Raw genomic sequence first — 27,051 nt, forward strand, 5'->3', positions numbered from 1 at the left:
AACAGAGGTAATGATGTCCCCAGCTGTCTGAAAACGCTGAGGGGTTAACCAACTGTAATGCAGACGCGAGTCTCCACGTCTAAACCTTATGGTTGAAACTTCTCTCCTCTGCCGCAGCAGGCCAGAGGCTCCGACATTTGAAGTTCACGTTGCTTCATTTTTGGAAAGTGGTGTTTCTCCAAACCTTCAGCTTTGCGTCAGGCAGCAGCAGCTGCAAAACCTGGAAACTTGTTAGAAAAGCCCACTCTTGGGCGGCTCTCCAGGCCTGTGGTAGAACCCCTGCAAACAGTGTTCACATCCTCTCAGGTGACGGTGGGACAAGCTGTCACTCTATAAAGAGCACGAGAGATGACGTGGCTTTGGGGGAAGGAGAGAGTCTCAACCCAGTACAGATGCAAGTAACCACGCAATGGATGAAATCCTGATGACCGCAAATCAGAGAGATGGCTACACTACACAGAGAATTAAGGGGGAGATGAATTCAGAATGAGTATTCTGGGAACTCAAAAGGGGGTTGGAAGAAGAAGTGTGATAAGCAAGAAGGGAGAATAAAATCCGAGGGCCGGGGGTCGGGGGCAAGGAAAAGAATGTCATAGAGGGAACAGGTTGCCCAAGTGCTGGAGTGTAAGAGATGAGGAGGTATGAGGAGCATCAGCATGAAGATTTGAGCTGGGGCCTGAAGAGACCTCGTTGTTGTGCTCAGTGAGCAATTAGGAAAGCTTTAAGGAGGCCTTGGAGAGGAAGCAGTGACAGCCGTGTGGAGAAGAGTTGGTGAAGACCAGTAGAGGAATGGAGCACAGCTGACCTCGGTGGACTTGACCTCAGTGTGTGCAAGTCAGACCTGCCAGTGGAGACAGCACACACTTAAAACCCGATGAACAGTTCCTCGGTCTTCTACTACACGGTCTTGTTTTGTTTTCCTTTCAAGACGTCCTTTCCTATATCGATAATGGAGCTCACATTTCTAGAAGCAGAAGTTTATAAGATGTAGAGCATTCTAAAGATAATAGAAATCAGCCTCAGAGCACTGTTAGCATTTGAAGACTGCTTTCTTGTCCACATCATAGCCACACTGCGTACTTCCTCAGGCCGTCAGAACTTATTTAAAGAAACAAATTCTGGTGCCTGCAAATTGCTCTAGCCCTGGATGCTCTGCATTTGGTTTAATGCTTTGGTAGTAGCCCTTCTCAAGTCTTACTTATATTGTTTTGTTTATGAGACAGGGTCTTGCTACATAACCTGGGCTGGCCTCAAACTCATGGCAATCCTCCTGCCTCAGCCTCCTGAACATTGGACATTACAGGTAGGCATCATCATACTCAACACATAATTTGAACATTTTAATCATCTCCACAGTAGAGTCTTTCAAGTGTGCTTCAGGGCTATATTGAAAAACATATCCTGATCTAATGTTATGATAATAACCAGTAAAAACGTTGCACTATGTTATTCTAGAACATGTGAACACATCAATCTGCCCATCACCTCAAAAGCGTCAGGCCTTATTTGTCTTAATGCATGCTTTTTATAACAATGTATTATGGTTGGGCTGACTCCTTAGCATAGGCTGATAGAATTTTCAGAATATAAGTAACCCTTCCAAAAGAGTACTTTCTGGTCTAGCTGCCCATCTATGAGCACCAACACATGCTGTCAGTGGTTATCAATAAATGTCCCCAACCTATGAGAAACTGCAGAGTGATGCGTCTCAGAGACCAAAGGAAAATCCCATAAGAACCCGCGGACAACAAATAAATCTGTTCTCTAGATCTACAGCAGATTCATCTATTAGTTCATTCATTTTAGTAATATGTGAGGTGATAAATTTGAAATAACATACATAAAGGGCTCCATTGATTATGAACAGAACATTGGGTGCAGACACGATTTTCTTAATGCATGAGAGGTTAAGAATGATCGCTTTTGATGTTAATTGGAGGAATTCTCTGTAGGGTAGGCGCACTCCTGACAAATGAGTTCTCAGTTAATTTCAGGGCATGGTGATTGTATGGTACAGTCTTTAAGGCCAGTTTTTCCTCTCATTTATCAGTCCTGTGACCCAGAATGTTATATTTTACCTCATTTCGCTTATGATTACTTTCTTTAAAAAATTAGATTCCAGCAGAGGTTAAAGATATAACTGTTTTGTTTCTCATTCAGAATAGTTAAGAAACACAGAGAATTTATCATCTAGTTGTTTAACATGGTAGACTCCTACTCACATAGCTCTGCTGACATCTCCTCCTAAGTGAAGTCTTCCCAGCCATCCCCAGAGTGAATTTCTCTGGGCTTGCTCTCTGATTCTACAATTCCTCTTATCCATCTCTATGGTATAGCTTATTATGTTGCACTGGGAAGACACTCATGCTGTGTTGGTCTGCACAACTCAACTAGTAAGTCTCCCAAGACAAAGGTCATGGTTATTTATTTGTGTTGAATGAATAGCTGCACGATGACTGTTCATATTTCTAGGGTCCAATGTGCTAACTGGATGTGTGTTTGCGATGTGCAATGATCAGACTAAAACAAAGTTCACCGTCATTCATCCATAGCATGCTGCATGGTGTCCATCATCACTGATTTTATGTTAAATAAGTGACTTAATGAACAGGGAAAAGAGTAGCAGCAGACAAAGGAACACTTGTGCCCCTAAGTAAAAGGCTAGGCTGTTGTTGTTGATGATGATGATGATGATGATGATGATGATGACGTCAACAAGGATTATGATGACAACAGTGATAGGAAATTCCTCAACTCTCACTACCATTTGTAGTGGGAGCTCATTAGCTTTTAATATCTTTATATTTATTTACTTTGTGTGCACACATGAATGTGTGAGCATATGCATGCTGCAGCACCAGAATGGAGGCCAGAGGACAGCTAGGAGTTGATTCTCTTCTTCCGTCATATGGGATTCAAGGATAGAACTCAGGTCACCACCAGGCTTGGTGGCAGGTACTTTTACTTGCTGGGCAATGTTGCTGGTCTCAGTAAGAGTTTATGGTAAGCAAACATGGGGAAGAAAGGCGGAGATCTCTGTGGATACTGTTGGTTGCAGACATCACTGTATGATGCATTTTCTCCTGGTCAATTGAATGCTTATATATTGGAGCAGTATCATGTCCAAATTCCTCTGACTGCTTTTCTCTGCCTCCTTGGTAGATCAGGACAACACTGCTCTGGTCACCTCTACATAAGCAGAGGTTTCTGGGTGGAGCTTTTAGAAAAGTTCCCCAGGAAGAGTTTCTGACTCAGTTGGCATTTACCAACTGATCTTCCCCCTTTTTCTTTCTTGATGCAAAGAAGCTTCAAGCAACTAACTTGAAAACATGAGAATGAGCATTGCAGAGGTACCACAGACCCTCCCATCAGTCTGTTGAGCTGTGAGGGTGGGCAGATATGCCTAGATAAAATTAGTTGAGCTTACAACGAAACCCAGAAAGGTCCTAGACCTCAGAAAAGATCCCTGCGTTAAGATAAGGCTAAGGTTTTGAGATTGTACCACCAGAAAAAAAAAATTATACTATATAAAAACAAAATGGCTGCAAGAAAGAGGACAAGACAGTGGCCTGCCTATGAACTTTGACCCTTTGCTGAGCCTGAGGAAATCCAGGTGGAGATAGATAAGAGCTTAGGAGAGAAATTATGGAGGCCCAGACCTTTGGGTGGAGGAGATAAGAAACACAGCAAGAATGGATGGGTTTGCTTAGAGATAAAGTATCAAACAAAGAGTGGGGGGTAGAGGGAAGAATCCCCAGAAAGGAACTTCTGGGCAGGGAAAGGGCTCCTCAAACTGGGAGGGAAGCAATTCACCAGAAGCACGGGAGGTTTGCAAGGTTAATGGATAATGACAAAGGAGGAAGATCTTTCAAAAGCCATCACCCGAGGGCCCGGGAGGACTCCTTGGTATCTGGAGACAGTAGCAAAATCTATGAGAATATTCTTTCAAGAACTCTGAATATGAAGGGAGGAAGAGAGAACACCATATAACCAAGACCATAGAGAGGTCCTGGGCTAATCATTCCTACAGGGAGACATTATTGTTTGTTGGTTTGTTTTTAACTTCTTCGGAGAAACGGTATGACATTTTAACATTCTATTATATCCAATGACTACTGTTTCCCCATATTTAATACGTATGGGAATACAAGGTAAGATACCAGTCAGTTTGAGCGACCTGGCAGTTTGCCAATGACCGCATATCTTTAAGACAACAGCATCCATCTCTAATAGAAGAATAAACATCAGAAACAATACATTGCTACTTTGGATATAAGAGGGCATGAGTTTAGTGTATTAGTCCCACAGGGATTTTATTTTGACCTTTACAAGTATTTGCACCTTCCCCCCTTCCTCCCGTTTCTGTTAAAAACTAGATGACAGCACTTTTCAAGGCCAGCAAGACTTTCTATGTCCATCCTTCCTTCCAAGACTTCCTATGTCCGTCCTTCCTTCCTTAACACAGCTAGGGTTTCCTATATCCTTTCTTCTCTTTACATTTTCACTCCTCCTGGATCTTTCCTTTGAGCTAAACTCATATTCTGGATCTGGCCAAGTTAGCCTGGCATTGCTCTTGTGTCAACCCATCCAAGAAGATTCTGAAGATTACATATTCCTAAATTTACAGAAGAACAGGTCTGAGGGCCCTCAGAGACCATCTGTATGTTGACTACAAAATATCCATGCTCATGATTGCCGTCATTTTGGAGTTTATTAATAGCCAGTGACTTCCTAGCATTCCCTGTAGGTCAAATGTTTTATATGCTCTCCTGCATTGCCTTCTTCTGGAGAATTTATCTGGCCCCATTTCACAGATCATGAAATCAAAGGGGGATGAGTTTCCTTGACACAGACAGGCCACAGAGCTAGAAAGGGTGGCAGAGAGTGTAGTTCAGAGGTTTTGGATGGTGACCATCAAACTACCCATCGTGATTCATTCATTTTCATACGTGGGAACTAATTTTTTACAATTTTTTTTTGTTTATTTTTATTTACACTTGTGTGTGCACGCGCACCGATGTGCGCACGCACATACTTGCTTAATTGTGTGTGCACCATGTGCATGCAGTAGCCATGGAGACCAGAAGAGGGCTTTAGATACCCTGGAATTGATGTTATAAGCTGCTTGGCATGAGTGCTAAAAACCAAAGGCAGGTCCTCTATGAAAACAGTCAGTGATCTTAACTGCTGGGTCATCTCTCTGGCCCCAGAAAATATAAGTTTTAAATTACTTTTTAAAATACTGGGCTCTTCATAATGACCCTGTTTGAGTATACTTATTTTTCACTTTCCCTAGTTCACCCATATAGGAGACTGAGCCTCAGAAATACATCCTAGTCATTCAGCTAGGAATGGATGAGCCAGTTAGGATACTTGAGAAGCAATGCACTGTGAATTTGAAGTTGCTCTTTCGAGTACTTCACACTACAGCCTAAAGCATGTTCATAAGGTCTAGCTTTTAGTTATAGTGATTGGATAGCTACATTGCAACTACTTCGAGGGATTGTTTGCTTTGCTTTTAATTATCTGTTTTTAAAAATTGCTCTCCAACTATTTCTAAATTCTGGGGGCCATCCCTAGAGAGAGATCAAGCAGAACGTTCAGAGCCGGGCGTGGGTGGGTCCTTTTCAGAACCCCTTTTGCTTTACCATTCCGAGGTTCTTTCTGCAAGGCTTAGCTGCATTTGTTCCCACTGGTCTGCAGCCAGGAAAGAGGCATAAGGGCTCAAATACCAAACGAAAGGGTGTTCTCACAGTGTTTCTAGCCAGGCCCACATCAGAAATATCGGAACGCTCACGAGCAAAGCTGTGCTGAGATTTTTAGAGCAAACCTGCAAAGGCTCTGTGTGTGTGTGTGTGTGTGTGTGTGTGTGTGTGTGTGTGTGTGTGTGTGTGTGTGCATGTTTGAGTATTGAAAGCAAATTCTTGTTTAAACTCTACCCAATCCGACTCCTGACTTCCACTGAATCCACCCAGCCTCACCTTGACTACTCATCTACCCCAACACTATGCAGCTACACAGGTCCATCCTCTTCTGCTCAAACTAGACTGAGGAGATGATTTTCTTACAAACGGACCTCAACCAGAAATCAAGTTTTTCTCCCCTAGGAAGATATGCTGGAAGCCAATCTCCTTCTTATTCTAAAACGACACTATCACCTATCTGCACAATTATGTTCTGTTTCCCCTCAAAAGCTCTTAAATTGCTGACTTCAAAGCAACAATAAAATTCTCCAACACCTATTTTTATTTATTCATTTTACTGTATCTATGTAAATTTCTGTCGAGTTTATTTCTGCCTAGTGTATGAAATTAGCTCCAAGGCTGACTTACTGTTCTCATTGTATCCCATCAGATTCAAGGAAGGCCATGAATTCTCAAAATGCAATTGTTTTTCCTTGACCAACTATGAATCTGTGAATTTCTATGGCTTAGTTATGAATTTCATTTCTAAATTGAGAGTTTAATTCCTTTCTAGACTGCTTATAGTCTACCGTCATAAGACCACACAGTTAAAACAGAAACTACAGCCATTAAATAGAATTGTCTATAGGAAGACAGTCTATTTAAATCAGCAGTTCAGAAAGGAACACATTTTTCAAGGTGATCAGAAAGTCAGGGTCTTGGACCAAACCAAGTAGTCAATTCCCAAAGGGAAATTCTTGAACGATAGACCATTAGTTAGAAATCATCAAGAGAAGTGTTTCCTACCTAGATGCCCTTCAACTGAAGAATGAATAAACAAAATGTGGTACATATACACAATGGAATACTACTCAGCAGAGAAAAACAATGACATCATGAGGTTTGCAGACAAATGGATGGATCTAGAAAAAAATTATCCTGAGTGAGGTAACCCAGACTCAGAAAGACAAACATGGTATGTACTCACTCATAGGAGGATACTAGATGCGGAACAAGGATGACTGGACTGCTACTCACATCACCAGGGAGGCTACCTGGAAAACAGGACCCCAAAAAAGACACGGGGATCGCCCAATGACAGAGATATGGAATGAGATCTACATGAACAGCCTGGACATGAGTGGGGGTAGTGAAGGGCAAGGGTCGAGGGAAAGAGAGCTTGGGGGAGCGGGAGATCCCAGCTGGATCAACAACAGAGAGGGAGAACAAGGAATAGGAGACCATGGTAAATGAAGACCACATGAGAACAGGAAGAAGCAAAGTCCTAGAGAGGCCCACAGAAATCCACAAAGATACCCCCACAACAGACTGCTGGCAATGGTCGAGAGACAGCCCGAACTGACCTACTCTGGTGATGGGATGGTCAAACACCCTAATTGTCATGCTAGAAACCTCATCCAACTACTGAGGGATCTGGATGCAGAGATCCATGGCTGGGCCCCAGGTGGATCTCTGGGAGTCCAATTAGCGAGAATGAGGAGGGTTTATATGAGTGAGAATTGTTGAGACCAAGGTTGGATAAAGCACGGGGACAAATAGCCAAACGAATGGAAACACATGAACTATGAACCAGTGGCTGAGGGGTCCCCACTGGATCAGGACCTCTGAATGGATGAGACAGTTGATTGGCTTGATCTGTTTGGGAGGCATCCAGGCAGTGGGACCAGGTCTTGTGCTCATTGCACGGGTCGGCTGTTGGAAACCTGGGGCCTATGCAGGATCGCTTTGTTCGGCCTGGGAGGAGGGGACTGGACCTGCCTGGACTGAGTCTACCAGGTTGATCTCAGTCTGCGGGGAAGGCTTTGCCCTGGAGGAGATGGGAATGGGGGGCGGGCTGGGGGGAAGGTGAGGGGGGCGGGAGCGGGGAGAACAAGGGAATCCATAGCTGATATGTAGAACTGAATTGTATTGCAAAATAAAAAAAAAAGAGAGAAGTGTTTCCTAAAATGTGTGATAGTGAACAGCAATTATTAATTACGCCCCAAAGAAAAATAATGCAGTAACTTTGGGAAACACTGAGTTCCAAAACTCAGCCAGTTCATTCTTTTTCAGTCCTGTCGGGGACCTTTGGCTTCTAATAATTGTATTAAGAGCCAGGAAGGGAACATAATGTGAGTAGCCCATGTGGCTACTGGTTGTTAGAACACACTTTAGGGAGCCCTAACCTAGAACAGCCAAAACTCACTGGAAGACAAAGCAAATGACCCTCATCTGATCATTGCATCATTGCCAAGAGTTTGCCTTTGCACTGAATCTTCACAACAATCCTGCATGCTGGGTAGGACATGCTCCTCTCGTTCTACAAGTGAGGGTACTGGAGCACAGTGACTTGCCAGTAGTTATTTACCTTGGCTGCTTGTGAGGACCAATCTTTGACCACCTGAACCAAAACCCCAGGAGACTGTATACAGAGAGATTATGCATGGATGCACAATCTTGATAGATGATTCTGTTGTAAATGGGAGAAGTTACTTATCTCCCCATGACCATGTGTGAGTATCTGAAAGTGTGCATGCACAACATGTGTAGGCCTAGTGCCTTCAGAGGCCATAAGAGACATCAAATCCCGCAGAACTGGAGTTGCAAGCAGTTGTCAGCCATTTGCTGTGGTTCAGGGAACTGAACTCAAGTTCTTTGCAAGAGTAGCAAGGCTCTTAACCACTGAGCCATCTCTCCATCATGCATACATACATACATATATATATATATATATATATATATATATATATATATAAACACACACACACACACACACACACACACACACACACACACACACACACATATATATATATATATATATATATATATATATATGCAACAGCTGAGACTGAATCCTACATCACTACCAAGTTCTTTGGCTTTCTGTCATTTTCCATGATCCTAGAATGATGCTTTGCTTCTGGATGTCTCCAGTAGGAACCAGGAAAATATTAGAAGGTGCCCAGTAGCAAATTGGTACCCTGTTATTCAGCACTATGGTTCAAGATAATTCAATAATCTCCAAGTATCCAAGCTAATGACACGAGTCTTTATCAAGAAAAATCATCCTATCAAGTTGTGTGTTGAGTTCCTACAAATTCACCTAGAGACATATCTGTCTTCCAAGAACGGCTTTGAACACTTTCTTTCCCATTGTCATATGGAGGCATTGTGCTTTTCTTCATAGTACTCTGACTTGTGAATGTTTGGTGACTTTCCCTTCAAAAATCTAAATGAAACTATATTCTATGAGATAAAATAAGCCCTTTTCTTTGGCCTTTCTAAAAATCTAAGCAATCTTCCTCTTTCCACACACAGCAGTGAGCTCTTCAGACCTGCCTGCCTGCCCTTTCATTCCAATTGTGAATGTTCTGGTTCGGCTCCCATTTTGGCATAAAACTGATTGTCTTAAAAAAAAAAGTAGGTAATTATTAACCTTTTCCTTCTTCTCTCTCTAGTAACAGATAGCAACTGGACACCCTCCAAATTTAAACACCGGGTTTGTCAAACTTCAGTGCCTCAGACTTGACTTGGTGACGGCAGAACCGGGGAGTCTTTTCTCAGGCAATGATTCCATCCTGTAGATGTTTTTATATTTTACATTAATCTCCTCAGGCTTTCTCTACATTGCTCTGTGAACACTATGACTCTTGGAGGTCTTCACCAGTAGAATGCCCCTCTCTTGGGCCACTCAACAAGGGACAAAGGCAGTGCTCACTTATGCCCTGAACTTTGGAAAAGAGCAAATGAATGCTTGAACCTTGAGAGAATGTGTCCCTTGGCTCTAAAGTGGCCCAAGAAAATAACTTGGCAAAAAGATGGAGGAATTCAGAGGAAAAAAACTGGCTTATTCCATTGTACGCACAGGTCAAATGCCTATGTGGGGATACATTGTGCATATTTGGTAAAGCTCATAATGCTCACTGGGTTGAGCCTAATGGCTTTTTGAAAGCCATTAAGGGGCACTAAGTCAATATATTTTGGGGGGTATGTGTGCCAATTGAAAAACACATTGTTTTACTTATAATACATTCTTTCATCTCAGAACCCCCTAGCCCAGAAGTGGTTCACTGTTTAGACTGGACAGTGTATGCAGAAGGGAAGTTTTGTGGATTTATGTCACACCTAAGGAGACCTCTGTGGAAGAGATGCTATCTGTTCCAGAAGACATGGTACAGTGCTGGGAGAGGAAATGCTTTGAAGTGATGTCTGTCACCTATGTGTACCAAGACGGAGCTAAGAGTGCTTTAAGACTTAGGAAAAAGCCCCTTTACAGCATCAACTAGTAAATGCCTCAAAAATTAGAAAGGAAAAGCTTGTGAAAGTTCTGGGGAACCTTTCTGTTAAGCCTTTTCATGCATGATTTTTTTAATTTAATTTATTCATTTATTTATTTAGTCAATGCTGAGCATTGACTCTTTTTTTGTTTGTTTGGTTTTTTGAGACAGGGTTTCTCTGTGTATTTTTGGTGCCTGTCCTGGAATTCACTCTGTAGACCAGGCTGGCCTCGAACTCACAGAGATCTGCCTGCACTGCCTCCTGAGTGCTGGGATTAAAGGTGTGCACCACCGTCACCCAGCCAATGCTGGGCATTGAAACCAGGGTTTTTTCCATATGTGAGGAGAATGGACCACTACTGCTGTGTGTGTTCAAGACTCATGATATGATTTCTAATGAACCAAATTATTAATTGTTTAAATTAGAGATTATTTGCCAAATCTACTTATTTTCTTAATAAGAAATGAGTAATCTGGAGAGCTGGGATTACAAAATCATGAGCCCAGAGCTACTGCACTGAACAAGCTTTCTGTCATTGTGACAAAATACCCAAGAAAATCAAGTTATAAAGAGCCAAGTTTCACGGTAGCTCACAGTTCCAGAAGCTTCAGCCCATGATTACCTGTCCTGTTGCCTTTGGGCCTAGAGTACAACATATCATGATGGGAATGTGAACTAGGGTGAAGCTCTCTACCCCAGGGAAACAGATGATAGACCAGAAGGGGTTGGGATTTCAGTATCTCTTATAGGGCAAAACTGGAATTACCTAAGCTTCTCCCACTAGGTCTCAACTCCTACAATTCCCCTGCCTCCCCATAGTGTCATGAATCAGGACATATGGCCTTTGGGGAACACTGAAGATCGAAATTATGGCAGGCAGAACACCAAGGCACAGTGTGAAAGCTGGGCCATGTCTTAGATCTTCTTAGCCATCTCCAGGATCTGTCCGTGGCAGGCCTTCTCCTAAAGTGAGAAATACCTCTCACATCAACAAAAAATTCACTGAGATCTGAAGACTCACCATTATGGCCCAGTTCTTAAGGAACCCACCATTTAGGCCTAACTTCACCTGTATCTGTGGATTCCCTACCTTGAGTGGTAGCTTTACCTAAAGTATCTTCAGCCACAGCTGGGTAACATTCTGTTATCATCCCTCACTCTTAGGCCTTCTCAAGGCTATCAACTCCTGACATCTTCTACTGCTCCTCCTCACCCCACTAACCTGGAACTAATCCTTAAGGCCCAATCATGAGCTCTTGACCTTAACACCGGTCTCCTGGTGGACTTAACCACCCAACTGCTATTCTTCATTCAGATTTATGCAGAAGCTTTTTAGCTTCTACACAGGACAACTCTTGTTCTCGTGCCTAAGGCATCAGCAACTTGGCCTGCGGAAGAAACCTTCCGTGCTCTGGTCCCAGTTTGCCATCGGTAGTATTATTCTCCTCATTATTTGCAGCTTGCTTTGGGGATTCTCTCTCTCTCTCTCTCTCTCTCTCTCTCTCTCTCTCTCTCTCTCTCTCTCTCTCTCTCTCTCTCTCACACACACACACACACACACACACACACACACACACACACATAAACACACATTGTAGGGTCTATCTTCCTATGCTTGTACCATCTCTGCCCCTCTTCCTGGAATGTCATCATACCCCAAGCTCTCCCATTTAGCGCACAGAGATCTTTTCTACTCATACTCTAAGGCTTAACATGGACACCAACACCATCGCCTCTCTTGGAAATTGTTTCTTTTCCTCCCATCCCACCTTAAGCAATGAACTTCCTAGTCCAAGCTCCAGTAAGACACTGCTCCCATGGTCCAGCATATAATGCTCTGCATGGGATCTTCACCATGCACTCTGGATCTTTGTAGTTCAGAGTCACATCTAATTTAACTTTGTCTTTAAAACGCCATGCATTTACAAGGTGCTCCGTGTTTATTGAGTGGGGAAATACCGCACTCAGAGCACAGATGTGTCCCTTCCTGAAAGAGAGCCACTGGATGGATTCTCCTTTTCCCCCGAAGTCTAAGAATTTCACCTTTATTTTTTGGTTTAGTCTTTGCAAGCATGTAATTTTCACTTGATTGACACATACATATCAAAAGGCTTTAAGCTTCTTAAATGAGACTCTCCAATAATCCGGTAATGGCTCCTAGTTCTAAGTTGTCTGCTCCTAATTTGAAAAGCTCCCGGAAGGGAGGGTAGCAGTGAAGGAAAGACCCTCACAGCTGAAGCGCCTCCTACTCAAAAGGAACTGTGACCTCTGCTTCACACACTGATGAAATAACTTGCCTAAGGTCACAGGGCTACAGGTATGCAGAGGCCATCAGGGCTAGAGCTCAGCCCCACGCAATGGAGCCCACATCCTTCCCATAGCACCAAGCTGCCTCACACAAGAATGTCAATCGTATCACATGGAGAGGGGACTGCATCCAGGCAGACATCTGTGAAGAATATAAAAATGTGTAGTATGCATGCGTTTCCCAACATCACTCATGAAGCACGGCATTGAAGTGAACTTCACTTTTACAAATAGCTTGCACTTGATTTCTTTCAAGAAAAGAAGCAAATAATCAAAATAAAGATATCAAAGTTCTGGGCTTTGAGCATCACTTATCCCTTTAAAGGCTATGGATCATGGCCTGTGACTCGAGAAAGCCCAGATGAATTCTGTTATCCCATCTCCCTCATCCAACAGAGCACAGCTCTGCAATCCTCCTTCTATTAACTACCCACTGTTTCTTTCACCAATGCCATCTCATTTTCAAAGGCCATTTTTATGAAGGGTAATGTTACATGCTAGGAAAGTGTAAAAAAATTAATGGGTAGGATTGGCATGAAGAAAGCGCATTATTTCAATAGTTTTATTTTTTGCTCATTACACATTTACAGGTTTGCTTAGATGGATATGTTTTATAGATGGTTCTATGCAAACATCACTTAACACCAATCAATGAGGAACTTAAATCTACAGTCTTCCTGCTTTTCCACAGGACAGACTCTGAAAGGCTTGCTTGGATTCTTGATAATACCCTATTTGTGAAAATTCTATTAGAAGTTCTTACTGAGGATAGTGTAGAAGATGATCTTAAAGGTTGAATGAATGTCACCAGTCTATTAACTTAGTTCTAGAAATCTCACAGTGCTCGCTGGTCTGACATTTATTCACCTTAATACTTTCTTCTGTTAATCACTGATTAAGGGCTCATAATTGTAGATAGTACTAGGGCATGGTTTTCAAAATACATGTTCCCTGTGAAAATGCTCTCTGTGAATCTGAGTTCACCTATCTGTTGATATTTCTCTTATGCTTTCATTCACTTTCTCTCCCCCTCCTCTCTCCCCTCCCTCCCTCTCCCCTCTTAATGCGTGTGTGTGTGTGTGTGTGTGTGTGTGTGTGTGTGTGTGTGTGTGAATGTATGTATGTGGCAGTCAGATTTTGATGTCAGATTTCTCCTTTGATCCCACTACACTTTGTTTTGGGGGAGACGATCACGCTCAGTGATCCTACAGCTCACAGATTCAGCTAGAATGGCTAGACAGTAAGCTTATGGGATTCTCCAGTCCCCACCTTTTCTACACTGGGACTGCTAGTGTCTGGTACTACACCCAGTTGTGTGGGAGTTAGGAGTTAGACTTCCAGCCCTCCTGCATATGTGAAAACTCTTGACCAACTGAGCCAACTCCCCAGGCCAGTGGACTTGCATTTCTCGCCCACTTCTCAGTCTGCTCCCTAGATTCTGACTAGGTGAAGCAGAAGGAGCAGGGGGGTCATGGCAAGGCTGTAGAGCAGATCGCAGAGCCAAAGGGCTGGGTACTCAGCGATTGTAGGATGACTATGGGAACCACAGAGCCTCCAGGCCCCAGGTGAAGACACTCAAAGTGAGCCTCCTCAAAAGACTGCTCACAGGGAGAGACAGTTCCAGACAGTTCCCGCTGTTGCCTCTCCCCCCTCAAAATGGCTTTCCAGAAGTAAAGACCTCAAGGCAGAGCTTAGGTGCTAGCAGAGATTTAGGGAGTTTAGAGAGAAGACTTAGCTAAGCACTTACATCCTGTGGACTGAGACCATCAGGGTTGGCTCCCCAAAGGAAAACTGACATACCCTTCCTGGATGCGTACATGGGTGACAACCAGAACCGACAGATGCCAACCAAGCCTCTGATGGCAAAGGAAACGGCCTCTGATTCTTTTCAATTCCAGGGGGATGGAATTCTTGCATCCTAACTTTATATCATGAGGTCTCAAGTTTTAATTTTTAATAAAAAATAGTCAGTAGCAGGGCTAGAAGAATGGCTCAGCAGTTAAAAGCACATTTGCTCTTGCAGAGGACCCGGGTTTGGATTCCAGACCTGCACTGTGCCCCATAATGATCTGTGACTCCAGTTTCAGGAGCTCTAATGCCTTCTTCTGACCTCCTCGGGCACTAGGAGTACACATGAGGCACACATATATGTGTAGGCAAAACACTCATATGTGTAAAATAAAATAAACAAATCTAAAAAAATGTAAATGGCTAGCCATTGTATACAATATTTCTAACATGCTTCCTTTCTCGTTTTTTTCCTGTCAATTTCCATGACAAGTCAAGAAAGAAAGATGGGAGAGGAGAGAGATGTCTCAATTAAAAAAAAATCAAAGAATGAGTCCATGATAAAGCATCTGAGAAGTTGATTTTGAATAAGCAAAACCTTAAAATCATGACATAATAACCATAAGATAGTTATCAATCATACTCACCAGTAAATAATGGTGATAATTAGACCTTTGTTAAAATGCTTATGTCCATGAAGAGAATCCAAATAGCAGGTCAGAGGACCCTTTAAACATAAGAACAGGCAAATGGCTTAAAGAACATATAAGATGATATTAAGGGTAAGCAGAAAAACATTAAGGTATATAGGATGCAGAAAGCATCTCTCCCACAGTTTAAAATTTTGTGTAATTTCCCCCAAAAAAACTCACTCGCTTCCAATGGCCAGTTCAAGTGTCACCCACTTTTAAGAACTTCCCTTCAAAATATTCTACTGTCTAGGCATCCAAGCCTTCTGCCCTTTACCACTGAACATGAAAGCATTACAGCTTACCTCATTGGCTTTATTTTCCTTTATAACAGTAACTGATTATATTTATACAGTGCCTATCATATACCAGATGTGTATGTATTTAATAATTAATAGTGCAGCAAGTAAAAATACTATGTTCTTATATATCTATTTTTATAAACACAGTAAGCATCTTATAAGTATTGGATTATTTTATAGCTCACAAGTATTTTATTGCCATCCTGACGACTCTTTAGCATCGGTCTTCTGATTCTCCACTTCATATATTCATTGTCCTTCGCCATTTGTTCCTATAACATTTCAGGCCACCAGGTTCAGCTAAATGTTTACCCCACAGTCGAAGGCTTCAAGGGGTTGGCAGACTCCCATGTATGAGGGGCGAAAAGGAATGAGCAAAGTTTGTTAAAGAAGGTGTGAGGGTCTGGGTATGGAGTGGAGAAGAAACAGAGCTGTAGCAGGAAGCCGACAGGCTTGAGGGTTCTGCTTGTAGAGAACTAGATTCGTCCTGACAGACATCCAGCAGCAAAATGACGATCATGGTTTTCCGCGTGAAGACATCAAAGAGAAGAAATGGAACCATCTATCAAAAATGGTTCACAGTCTACTCACTAGTGTACTTTACTCAGCCAGCCTCCCCCTTATACACAAGTGGCTCACACAACGGCAGAGCAAGTTCGTTCCTGAGGCAAGGCATGCTTGCACAGACGGGCCTCTGGAGCATGTTTTCCTAGTGTCCACTGTGATTCCAGACCTTAGGTTATCCCAGGCCCCTAGCTGTTGTCTTGAAATCCTCAGGTTCTTCCTTCCTTGGGCACAAAGAGATGATAAAATATTTTATACTATTTATATTTTAATAATATTATTCTTAATAATATTTTTATTATTTATTTCTTTAATATGACTCTGAAATTGCAGTTGCTTATCAACTTTCCCAAACCATGTAAGTTTAGGCCAGGGAGATGCCTCAGAGGGGAAAAGCACTCACTGCGCAAGCCAGAGGACCTGAGTTTGAATCCCCAGAACCCATGTAAACACCAGGTTCAGTCACACATCTGGAATCCCAGCATTCCCACGGTGAGGTGGGAGGTGAAGAGGGAGCTAGCTAGCCCTGCATACTCATAATCTAACAATAAAGAAAAAAAAGGGATCTTGTTTCAAACAAGGTGGAAGGCAAGAACATGCAGCGGGAGCTGTGCTCTGACCTCACCCATGCACACGGCAAGCACACACCCACACTCGCAAACCTAAACGCACACATGTAAAGATGTTTTTTAAAAAAAACAAACTTTAACAGATGTGACATTCTAGCATCTAGCAGCCAGGAGTCACTGCCTTAGTTGAGTTTCAGAGACCAGCACTAGTCAGGCCCTGCCTTGGTGGTAAGACCCCAGGATCCTCTGTTCTTGTAGTCCTTCTGACAAAGCCATGAGGCCACGTGATATTTTGAGGAGCCAATCAGACAACATCATTTGAAATTCAACATTTTGTTCCAGATAATGTATCAATTACCTGGTTTTTGTTAAAATGAAGAAGTCATGTGTGACACCATCATCTTCAGGGCCATCCAAATGCCTACCTCTGGCAGACTAGTAGCAACAGCCAGTAATCACGAATTTGCCCACTTGTTCTTGGCTTTATCGAGTCTGTGATAACTGAGGTCGCATAAATTTGTCTTCTATAGACTGTCCCACAGTGACACACTCCTTGCTTCCATGTGTAATCAAGGAATAGACTCCATAGACTCCATGGATACAACAAATATACCCTTGAGAAAGCTCTTGAGTCATCAGTGGGATGTGTGGGTGAATAGTACTGTTATGTTTATTCGTAAAACCAGAGCCCAGCTGGGGTATAGCATCATTCTAAAGCACTTGCCTAGCGTGTGTGAGACCCTTGATTCAATCCTCAGCCCTGTAGAATAAGACATATTTAAATAAAAATAAAGCCACAAACCAAGCTTCTACTCACACAAGCAGTGGAAGGGTGGGACCGTGTTGCAGAGGGTAACCGAGGCGCTGAGGATCGACTCTCACACAGTATCTCTTGCTCCCTGGGAAGGGGATAAAGCTGAGTACAGTGGAAGCAGAACAGGCTGCTCTAATTACAGTGTTATATATACATATTTTAACTGGAGGTTTAGATAGGTAAGATAACTAAATTTTCCGAATGAAAGAAACCAGACACATAATCCTAGTATCTAGATAGGATCACGGATCTACGTTTCTCATAACACTTTTAGTCTTCAGTTAAATGGTTAATTCTTGTCATACTTGGAGAAATTTAAATCCCTTTCATAACAAAGTGGTCGAAATAACTAAGCATCCTACAGAGGCTTTGTCTGCTCTAATAGGCCTTATTGTTTATCTCTGGCCATACCACACTGAACGTGCCCAATCTTGTCTAATAAATTTCCTTTAATCATTATGGTTTTCCAATGCAAGTTTCTTAACCCCATAAATTCCAGGCAACATGGGAAGTTATTAGAAACATAAAATTGTCCCAAATCAAGTGAAGTGTTAAGACAGAATGAGGATCAGGAATCTAGTAGGGATCAATGATGCCCACTGCATATATTACCTGATGATTTTTATTTTTTTTTAAGTAGAGATTTCTGGATTGGGGATTCAACTCAGTAGCAGAGTATCTGCCTAGCAAGCACAAGGCCCTGAGTTTGGTGCTCGCCCTTGAAAATAAATAAAATAAAATAGAGATTTCATATTATGACTGATCCAGCCCCATCTCGGTGTTCCTCACTTAATACATGCTCACTAAATCTATGCCAGATAAAAATTAGATGGATCAGAAGTGTGCTTTCAACTTGATTGCAACTTGAATGATGAAGTCCTCTTACAATCTAGATCGATTAGCAGCACATTCCATGATATTTTTGTTTCCAGAACTGACCAATATTAAGAAGTATCTCAAAGAAGAACTTTGTGTTTTAGCCTTCCGCAAGTGGAGCAAGAAACGCTATTGCCTATTGTAATATACTACACTCACACACACACAAAACATTGACTTATTCAATGTTACATACCCTCTCACCACAGTGACCTCCTACCTTTGCTGTGGCAATAGTGGTACTGCCACTCTTGGGTGACACCTGCTTCCTCGGAACCAACAGCGTGGTATGTGCCATGCTGCAGCAGATGGCTTGAGGCATGATGTGTTAATGGCAGTGATTACTTTATGAATAGTGACAGCTGATCAGGGACATAATAAAACAATAGTGGCTGCCATCCTGGAAAAGGTGCTAAATAGGGGTGACATGCTTAGTGAGGACGACACTCCTGTCCTGAACCTCATTATCAAATCCGAGGGGACTCACAGCCTAGCCAGGCAGTGGCAGGCTCAAACACAGGAGAAAAAAAAAATCAAGCTCAAAGATCTCCTTCAATGTTAATTGAGGGTGTGTGTGTGTGTGTGTGTGTGTGTGTGTGTGTGTGTGTGTGTGTGTGTGAGATCTGGGTTCTATTGCAGGAGGCCTTTGGACAATTAGCTGTGAATGTGTCTTACCATTTTTAGGCCTCCAGTACTATCCCTTGAGATTGGGGCCAGGGCCCATGCTTTTCTGAAATCTGGTTCCTGCCAGTCTTCTTGAATCTCAGCCTCCAGCCAGGGTAGAAATCACCATGGTAAAGCATGAGGAAATCAACTTTTGCATCTAATGGATCTGAGGAGTGGCACTTTCTGAAAAAAAAAAAAAAGAATCTGTATCTAATTTATGTCTCTTAAAAAAGCTACAATGGGAATTCCTCACAGGTCTCTCTTTAGAGTGATTCATACGCTGCACGCACTGGATGTGGCAGAGTAAGGCAAACAGGACAGTCTTTATCTGCAAGGTTCATGAGGAAGACATCCACGAAACAGCCAATCACAGCCAAGGACAATGAGCTAGGGCTATCGTCTGGGTGGAGCATAAGATTGGATCAGGACCTGAGAGAACAATGCCATCAATTTAATCATTTGTGTACTTAAAATTCAAATAAAATGAAGTCAGTCTTCCAGTGAGTTGCACTTAACCCTCTGATTTACCTTGGATTATCAACAAACCTCCTTAATGTTTTTTTAGAAAACATGCGGTTTTCCCTAGCACGCCTGCTTTTTGAGGCTTTTGTAGCTTTTTGCTCTTGTGTGTAGCTTGTCTTCACCTCTCCATGCAAAATAGAACATGCACAAACGTATCTGAGTGACCCAACACAAAAAGTGCTACATACGAAATACTGTCTGCTCCCTTTGATGAGGAGAGGCAAGAAGACGTATTCAAATAGAGTTCAAGAGTTCAAGCCCATCCTCTCAGGGCTGGGGCTGTTGTCAGGTAGAGTGCTTGTTTAGTGTGTGTAAGGTCCTGGGTTCCAGCCCCAGTGGTCATCCTTTCTCTCTCTCTTTCTCTGTGTGTCTCTCTGTCTCTGTCTCTCTGTCTCTCTCTTTCTGTGTGTGTGTGTGTGTGTGTGTGTGTGTGTGTGTGTGTGTGTGTTTGCATCCTTCCCTCCTCCTTCTGGCTCATATAAGTATGTGTGTGTATATAGGCACACACATACATAATATCTATATCCAAGTTCTAAGCAGAACAAATGAGTGTGTTACCACCACCTGGGTTCCTCTGAGCTCATGACTCAAATGTCTGCCAAGGCCAGCTAGTGTCATGCAAAATTAATAGGCATCTCTGCTGTGTTCTGTGATCTGCCACCAATATTCTTTTTATACCTCTCAGGACCCAAACTAAGAGAACAGATTATAACGAGTTCATCCCACCCATTACAGGATCTTTCCAGAGTGACTATTAGGGAATTACTGTATTATATCTGCCCCGGAGACAAGAGAAGGTCCTGATGTATTCCAGCAATTTTACTTAACCTGGTAATTAGTTTATGTGGTTTTATAGAGATTTTACTGCTCTGGAGATGACAGGTTTTCTTTGCAAAATTACTTCTGATAGCCAGTCATTTCATTTCATGGTTTACAAAAGAGCTGATATATTGGGTAAAGGTCTTCATTTAAAATTATAGAAAAAGCCCTGCTTCTCAGCATGGGAGAGCTGTTTTTGTACACTGTAGCTTTTTGTCAAATATATTTTGGGTCCATGTACAGAATAAAATTGTTTACAAGAAGAAAGCAATTTAGATGTGGGGCAGAGTCTTCGTAAGATAGGAGCTTTGCATGCAAAATGCACAGACTTGATTCAATAGTTTCCAAGGTTTTAAAGCTGTTGACACTGGCTGTGCAAAAACACAACAAAAAATACCACAGCCTTGTTAGTTTTCTGAATCAAGTATTTGTTGATCATCTTCGGTGTTCCTCTCATGGTTCAAGGTTTTGAGGGAGAACAGTAAAATTAAAATTTAATTCCCTTCCTCTTGAAAATTCACATCTAGACAAGAGGAGAGGGAAGTGGAGGGTAGCTAAAAACAAGTAAACAGAAATAGAAACAAGAATGGCAGACTGACAGATCAAGCTTCTGGAGGAGGGACAACTGAAAAGATTTGACCAAAAATATGTGAAAACCAGAGGAAGACTTCCAGAAGGCAGAATCATCATGTTTGAGGGCACTGGAGAGAGAGAGAGAGAGAGAGAGAGAGAGAGAGAGAGAGAGAGAGAGAGAGAGAGAGAAGAGAGTTCTTGATGATGTGTTCATAGCATGGTGAACAGAAAGCCCAGGATTGCCTCAGGCATTGAGCTTCACTGATTTAATGGTGTTTCATAAGGAAAGCAGTCTAACTGAGTCTCCAACTGAGTTACAGATACCTATAACTGCTTTGTCACTTCAGCTGGGTATAAAACTTCTGTTGAGACAAAAGGAAAAAGTGCACGGTTAGACAATCTTGTCTTACAACTGGAGAGGTGGCTCAGCAATTAAGAGCCTTTGATGCTCTTACAGAGGACCCAGGTTTGTCCCCAGCAACCACATGGCAACTCACAATCATCCATAACTCCAGTTTCAAGGGATCTGAGCCCTTCTTCTGGCCACCACTGGAACCAGGCAAGCACGAGGTACACATACATTCTCACAGGCAAAAGAGTCATAGACATGATATAAAACAATTCTTAAAGACAACTTCTCTTAAGATTTATCAAACACAGATAAGCCAATTTATGCATTAATTACCACCTCCCACCCTGAGTCATGGTGGGTGTGACAAAGTCAACTTGTAAGATCCAAGAGGGGATAAGAGAGTTTGTTATTCAATTTCAGGTAAAAAATTCATCACCATTCACTTGGGCTTCCTTTTTACACTTGTTTCTGAAATAGAGAATGACTATTTCCTGCAACACCACACATACATGCATACACACCACAGATAAAGATTCTCTTTGACCATCTTAACTACCTTTGCTCTTTTCTCAGTACCTGAGACAAAACAATTTTGGATGTGTTGTGTTCCCTAATGTACAAGAAATGTTTATATACATTAATGGAAGGACTTTTTACATATACTCTGGAAAAAATACAACCTTGCAATTTTTTAATCAAATGGTTATAATGCTTATATTCTTAAATATGATTATTTCCCCCTGTGTGAAATGGCACTAAAAGATGGCCACATTGTTACAAATAGTGGAGACTCTTTAGTTCCCAATGCTCTTCCAGGGGTCAACAGGTCACAATATACTGCTCTACTCCCTGGTGATAAATATTAACATTACTTCCAACTTTCTATTATTGCAAAACCGGTTGGGATCATCCTAGTTGTACATGGTTCCCTGTGTACAGGGAACTACTTTTCAGCTATATACACCTAGTTTATCACTTCTTTAGCTAGACCGCCCATCACCTTGCCTTAGCATCTCTTCCACCAAGACAAAAAGAAACACAGTTGCAAGAACAATGCTTTGGCTTTCTAACACCCCCTTTAAAACTCCGAGTTCAAGTTCAGTTGCTAGTTAAAAACCACTTGTTACCAGATGCAGCCCAGTTCCAGAACAAGAAGGTATCTCTGCTCCACATTTTGACCCCCACTCACACTGTAGATGACTTTACAGGAGAACACTGTCCACGTAATGTTTCTCAGGGATCCAAGAGAAAGTTGGCCCTCACGATGCCTTGTGAAAGGACTGTGTGAGCCATGAACAGAGCAGGATGGTTTCCAAGGAGGCATGGAATTCATAGTTGTAATAGAAAACATTTATTTGGCTACAACTAATCATCCTAACATATGTTAGCGCTTGTTGCCAATGTACTTCCTAATTAAGAACAACATAAAATCATAGGAAATACTGTATCCTGTCTTCATGGACTCTTCATGTATCTTTAGTGCCCTGGCTTTATTTCTAAAGTTTAACTACAAAAAAAGAAGAAAAAAAGTTGATTCAAAAGTTCTGTTTTGCCAACCATGAACTGTAGTGTCATTAGCAAGATTAATGTACATTCTAAAAGACACCACCAAGCATTTTTTCCTCCTTTAAACAAATGTTGCCATTAAAAACTAATTTTAAAAGAAAAAAACTAATAAGCGCCCTCCCCCCAAAATGAAAGGTCAACGCCATTTCATTGGTGAGGTATTATCTATAACCAACAGAAAGCTGAAATAATTAGGAAAACACACTTCTCTCTGGGAAAGCCTGGACGGTTGGCCACCTTTGCATGTTTGGTCACACTGAGGAGATTTCAGGATGATAGACAGGTTAGGCTCTAGTTTTCCTCTTAGGTTCTGCTGGAAGCCATGCTAGTTCACCTGAGACTGTTGGAGATGGAGCTGTGAGTCCGGAACCAATGTCCCTCACAGACGGGCATTGCGTAACTACTCCTGCAATAAAGTAGTAGCTGAGACAACTGACGGAAACTGCAAGATGACCAGTGCAATGGTTCAGTGAGCGTCTTAGCTCACTTTCTACAGCTGTGATAGACACCATGACCAAAAGCAACTTGGGCAAACAGGGTTTATTTCAGCTTTTGTATTACAGTCCATCACTGAGGAAGTTGGCTGGACAGGAACTCAAGTAGAGCAGGAACCCGGAGGCAGGAGCTGATGCAGGGGCCATGAAGGAATGCTGCTGACTGGCTTGCGCCTCATGGTTTGCTCATCCTGCTTTCTTATACAACTCAGGATCACCAGCCCAGGGGGGTAGCGCTGCCCACAGTGAGCAGTGAGTGGGACCCTCCCACATCAATTATCAATCAAAGATGCACAGTCTTGCCGACAGGCCAATCTGGCAGGGGGTGTTTTCTCAACTGAAGTTTCCTCTTCCAAACTGACTCCAGCTTGTGTGGAATTAACATAAGAACTAGCAGCACAGTGGCTAACAGACTGACTTCCATCCCTAGGCCCTACACGGTAAAAGCAGAAAATGTATTCCCCAAAGTTGTCCTCTGGCTGTGTGCCACAATACCATTGCAGACATGTGCATGCATACACACACATACACACACACACACACACACACACACACACACACACACACACACACACACAAACTTTAAAAACTGTAGAACCTCTAGTGAACCCCTAACTTATTGTTTGGATGCAGTTTTCTAACCATGAAGCCAAACTGATCTCTTCCTTCCCACAACCAGGCTGTAATTCCATAGACTCACTTTACTTTCTCGTAAGAAAGCAGAAAGCAGCCACTCAGAAGTCTGACACATCAAGTTTCCGCCTCTTGTTTCATTTGACTTTTGTTAGGTCATGCACTGAGACAGACCGACACAAGCTGGGTTTGAAGACATCTTCAGACTTGTCTAGAGGACTTTCTAATGGCTGGAATGCTCCTGATCTCGCTGCCCCTTTCCTGAGCCCCGTTTTGCATGCCTCTTGGTCTCTCTTGCTTCCAGGTCTGTTTATTTCCTGTTGTTCTTGGCTCAATCTCACTTTCCATTTTTCACGATTATCTCTTTATGATGGCGCATTTCCTTTTCTTCTCCCTGTGGTGGCTGCTAGCCCAGTTGTTCACTCTGGGCCCTGCAGTTCCCCTTTGCTAATGAAACCAAAGCCACCTCCGTGCCTGGCTGGGGCTATCCAGCTGTTTCCGTTTTAAAATGTAAACTCATCTTTATTCAGTGAAGTTCCTGGGTAAACCTGCCACATTGTCCTAAAGAGTGGCTAACACCATCAAGGATTAAATTGTTTTCAAGAAAAAGGCGTACCTGAAAAGTTCGAAGTCAAGGAAGGATGATAAACAGAAAATGAAACAGTTTTTTTGAAAAAAAGTCAGCTCCCCAAACACATTTCTCCTGGCTGCCTTAATGCTCCTTGGCCGGTCTGGGTGACATGTTGTTCCAGAATGTTCTATCAAGAAGTCAATCCTTCCTTACAGCCGCTTTTACTTCCCACTTTGCTGGCTGAACATTTCTCGGCCTCCACAAACACAGAGCGGCTAGCATCGCAAACATGGATGGGTGTGTGATTGGGTGTGGAAAAGGTACCAAGTCAAGGCGGAGCCTGCCCAGTCAAGCTACCGTGATGCTTTGATGGTGGGAGCTAATGGCAACCCCTCTTTAATCTCCGGCTAATGTCAGCAGATGAACCCTTCTTCACTCAGAGGAGGTCCCTCAAACAAAGCAACCTCTTTACTCTTAAACTTGCAAATCCTCCACATATTTCTGGGGGGAAAATGAATGCACCCCACAGTTATCATCTTATTAAAACAGAAAGGCTAATTCTTCTTCAGGTATTATAACTGATAAAGCCACAGGTGAATGAGAGCTTATCTCAACCTAATCATTGTTTTAAAGATCTGGTTGATTAGACAGATGTTGGCGTACTACATCTTACAGCTCTGAGTTAAGTCTGAAAAAAAAAAAAAAAACCTCCTTTCTCCGAAAACTCTTTTTCCCCCATGAAAACTTTCCATCAAGGGTTAGGGGTATGGCTCCGAGCTACAGTGCTTGCCTAGCGTGTGCAAGGCTCTAGGTTCAAGCCCCATAACTAAGTAAATTCATAAACTTCAGCAAAATTCTTTGTCACCGTGAACAAGAGAGAGTAACCAAGAAAGCACTAAGGAACCAGAAAAAGATTTTTTTTTTTAAGTATAAAGTATCGGATGAAAGAATATCACTTAGAAACAATCTTAAGTAAGACAAAATTCAGTATTTCTATTAGAAAGAAATGGGTGTACGGTGGGTGTCCGTCACTAAAACACACATACAACATATACATGAGTATAAATGGCGTGTCCGTGAGGGAACAATGTGTAACGTTCCTTGAAATCCACAGTAGCTCATGGTAGAGAATTAGGAAGTCAGGAGTCTTGGAAGACAAGACTCAAAATGTTCCCAAATGGATACATTTTCTTAGAGGTGAGCCCGGGATCCCTGGGCCTCGGAGTATTCCCTCTGCAGAGACACTGCAGAGGATTTTCCAGTCTGAAGAGCGAGCAGAAGAAAGCCTGGGTGCGGGGCGTGGGGTGGGAAGGCTGATTTTGCTGATCCCATTTCTTCTGCCATCTTCTCTGAAAAATCATTTCAAGGGCTAGCAAGATGGCTCAGTGGGCAAAGGCACTTGCCGCTAAGAGCGACCACGTTAAGTCAGATCCGTGGGACCCATGTGGTCAAAGGAGACTCCTGCCAGTTGTCCTCCGACCTGTGACCTGTGTACAAGTCCTGTGGTATGCTTGTTCCACACACACACACACACACACACACAGTGGGGGAGTAAAATCAACATAATATTAAAAATGTTGTAATAGCAAGAATTTTAAACTCGGCACAGTAGAGAAAGCCACACCCGTCTCTTATTACAGATTTCTGAGCCAGTGTCTAGGAGAGCAAGGACAGTGTTGCATATTTGAGACCTATCAGGAAAAGAAAATAGAAACGTCTTGGTTTCTGTCTGCCCCACCCTGCCTACGGCCAGCAGAGCCCTGAATCCTCTTGAGCCTGGCTTCCGTTGCCCGTCGGACCCGTCTGTGTCCCCTCTGTTGTTGGCTTCGAAGCTGTGACTTACAACACACCTGATGACAACCACTGGACTCTGAGACATCGTCCCTGAAGCAGGCCATGACCTCTGTATTCAGGTTGTCCCTCGGACCCCCCAAAGAAAGAATGGTCTGAAGTTCGCCTTGGCCCTAGCTGCCCACAGGTCACTAGGCCAGAGGCGGGCAAGACCCTGTTGCCAGGATCTGTGTAGTTTGTGTGGCGGTGCACAAAGATTAAGCTTGGCTTAACCTCTGTGACTACTCCACAATTCTATCACCTGGGTCTCCAGGGTAGCCACGTAGGACAAGAGCCCCACAGCTTTGTCGCAAGATCTCCAGCTAGGAGTCTGCAGGGGAAAGAATATTGGATATAGAGGTGTTTTTCAATTGTCTCTGTGTTATTGATGAAAATACCTAATTTTCTGTGTTTAAGAATTACTCCTAGATGTACTAGCATATACTTAAAGTCATATCCTTAGAAAGAGAGATGCTCCTTTCTATGGCCAGTTTAGGCTCCTTTACTGCTAATAACGAGACAACAGAGAGGTACTTGAGCACAACGGATGTCTGAAGTTCATGAAGCTTGACGTCTAGGACTTTTCTGCACATAGATTCCCTCCAGGGCTTGCCAACTCTGTTTTCACCATCTTTAATTTTCTTTTCATAAAAAGGGCCTCCAGGCTCTGGGGAGATGGTTCAATCTGAAAAGTGTTTGCCATACAAACTTGGGGACCTGAGTTTGATCCCCAACACTTAGGGAAAGAGCCAGACACAGTGGCATGTCTTGGCCTCTCAGCACTGGGGAGAATCTCTGGGGCTCGCTGCTCAGCCAGCCCAACCAATGGGCAAACTTCGGGGTCCGTGAGATCAAAAACTCGAGTGGAGAGCCATTGAGGAAGATGCTGGATGTTGACCTCTGGCTTCCACACCACAGATGTATATAAAACC

This window comes from Peromyscus californicus, unplaced genomic scaffold (assembly GCF_007827085.1).
Source record: "Peromyscus californicus insignis strain IS unplaced genomic scaffold, ASM782708v3 Scaffold_4__1_contigs__length_199733344, whole genome shotgun sequence".
In the NCBI taxonomy this organism is placed as follows: Eukaryota; Metazoa; Chordata; class Mammalia; order Rodentia; family Cricetidae; genus Peromyscus; species Peromyscus californicus.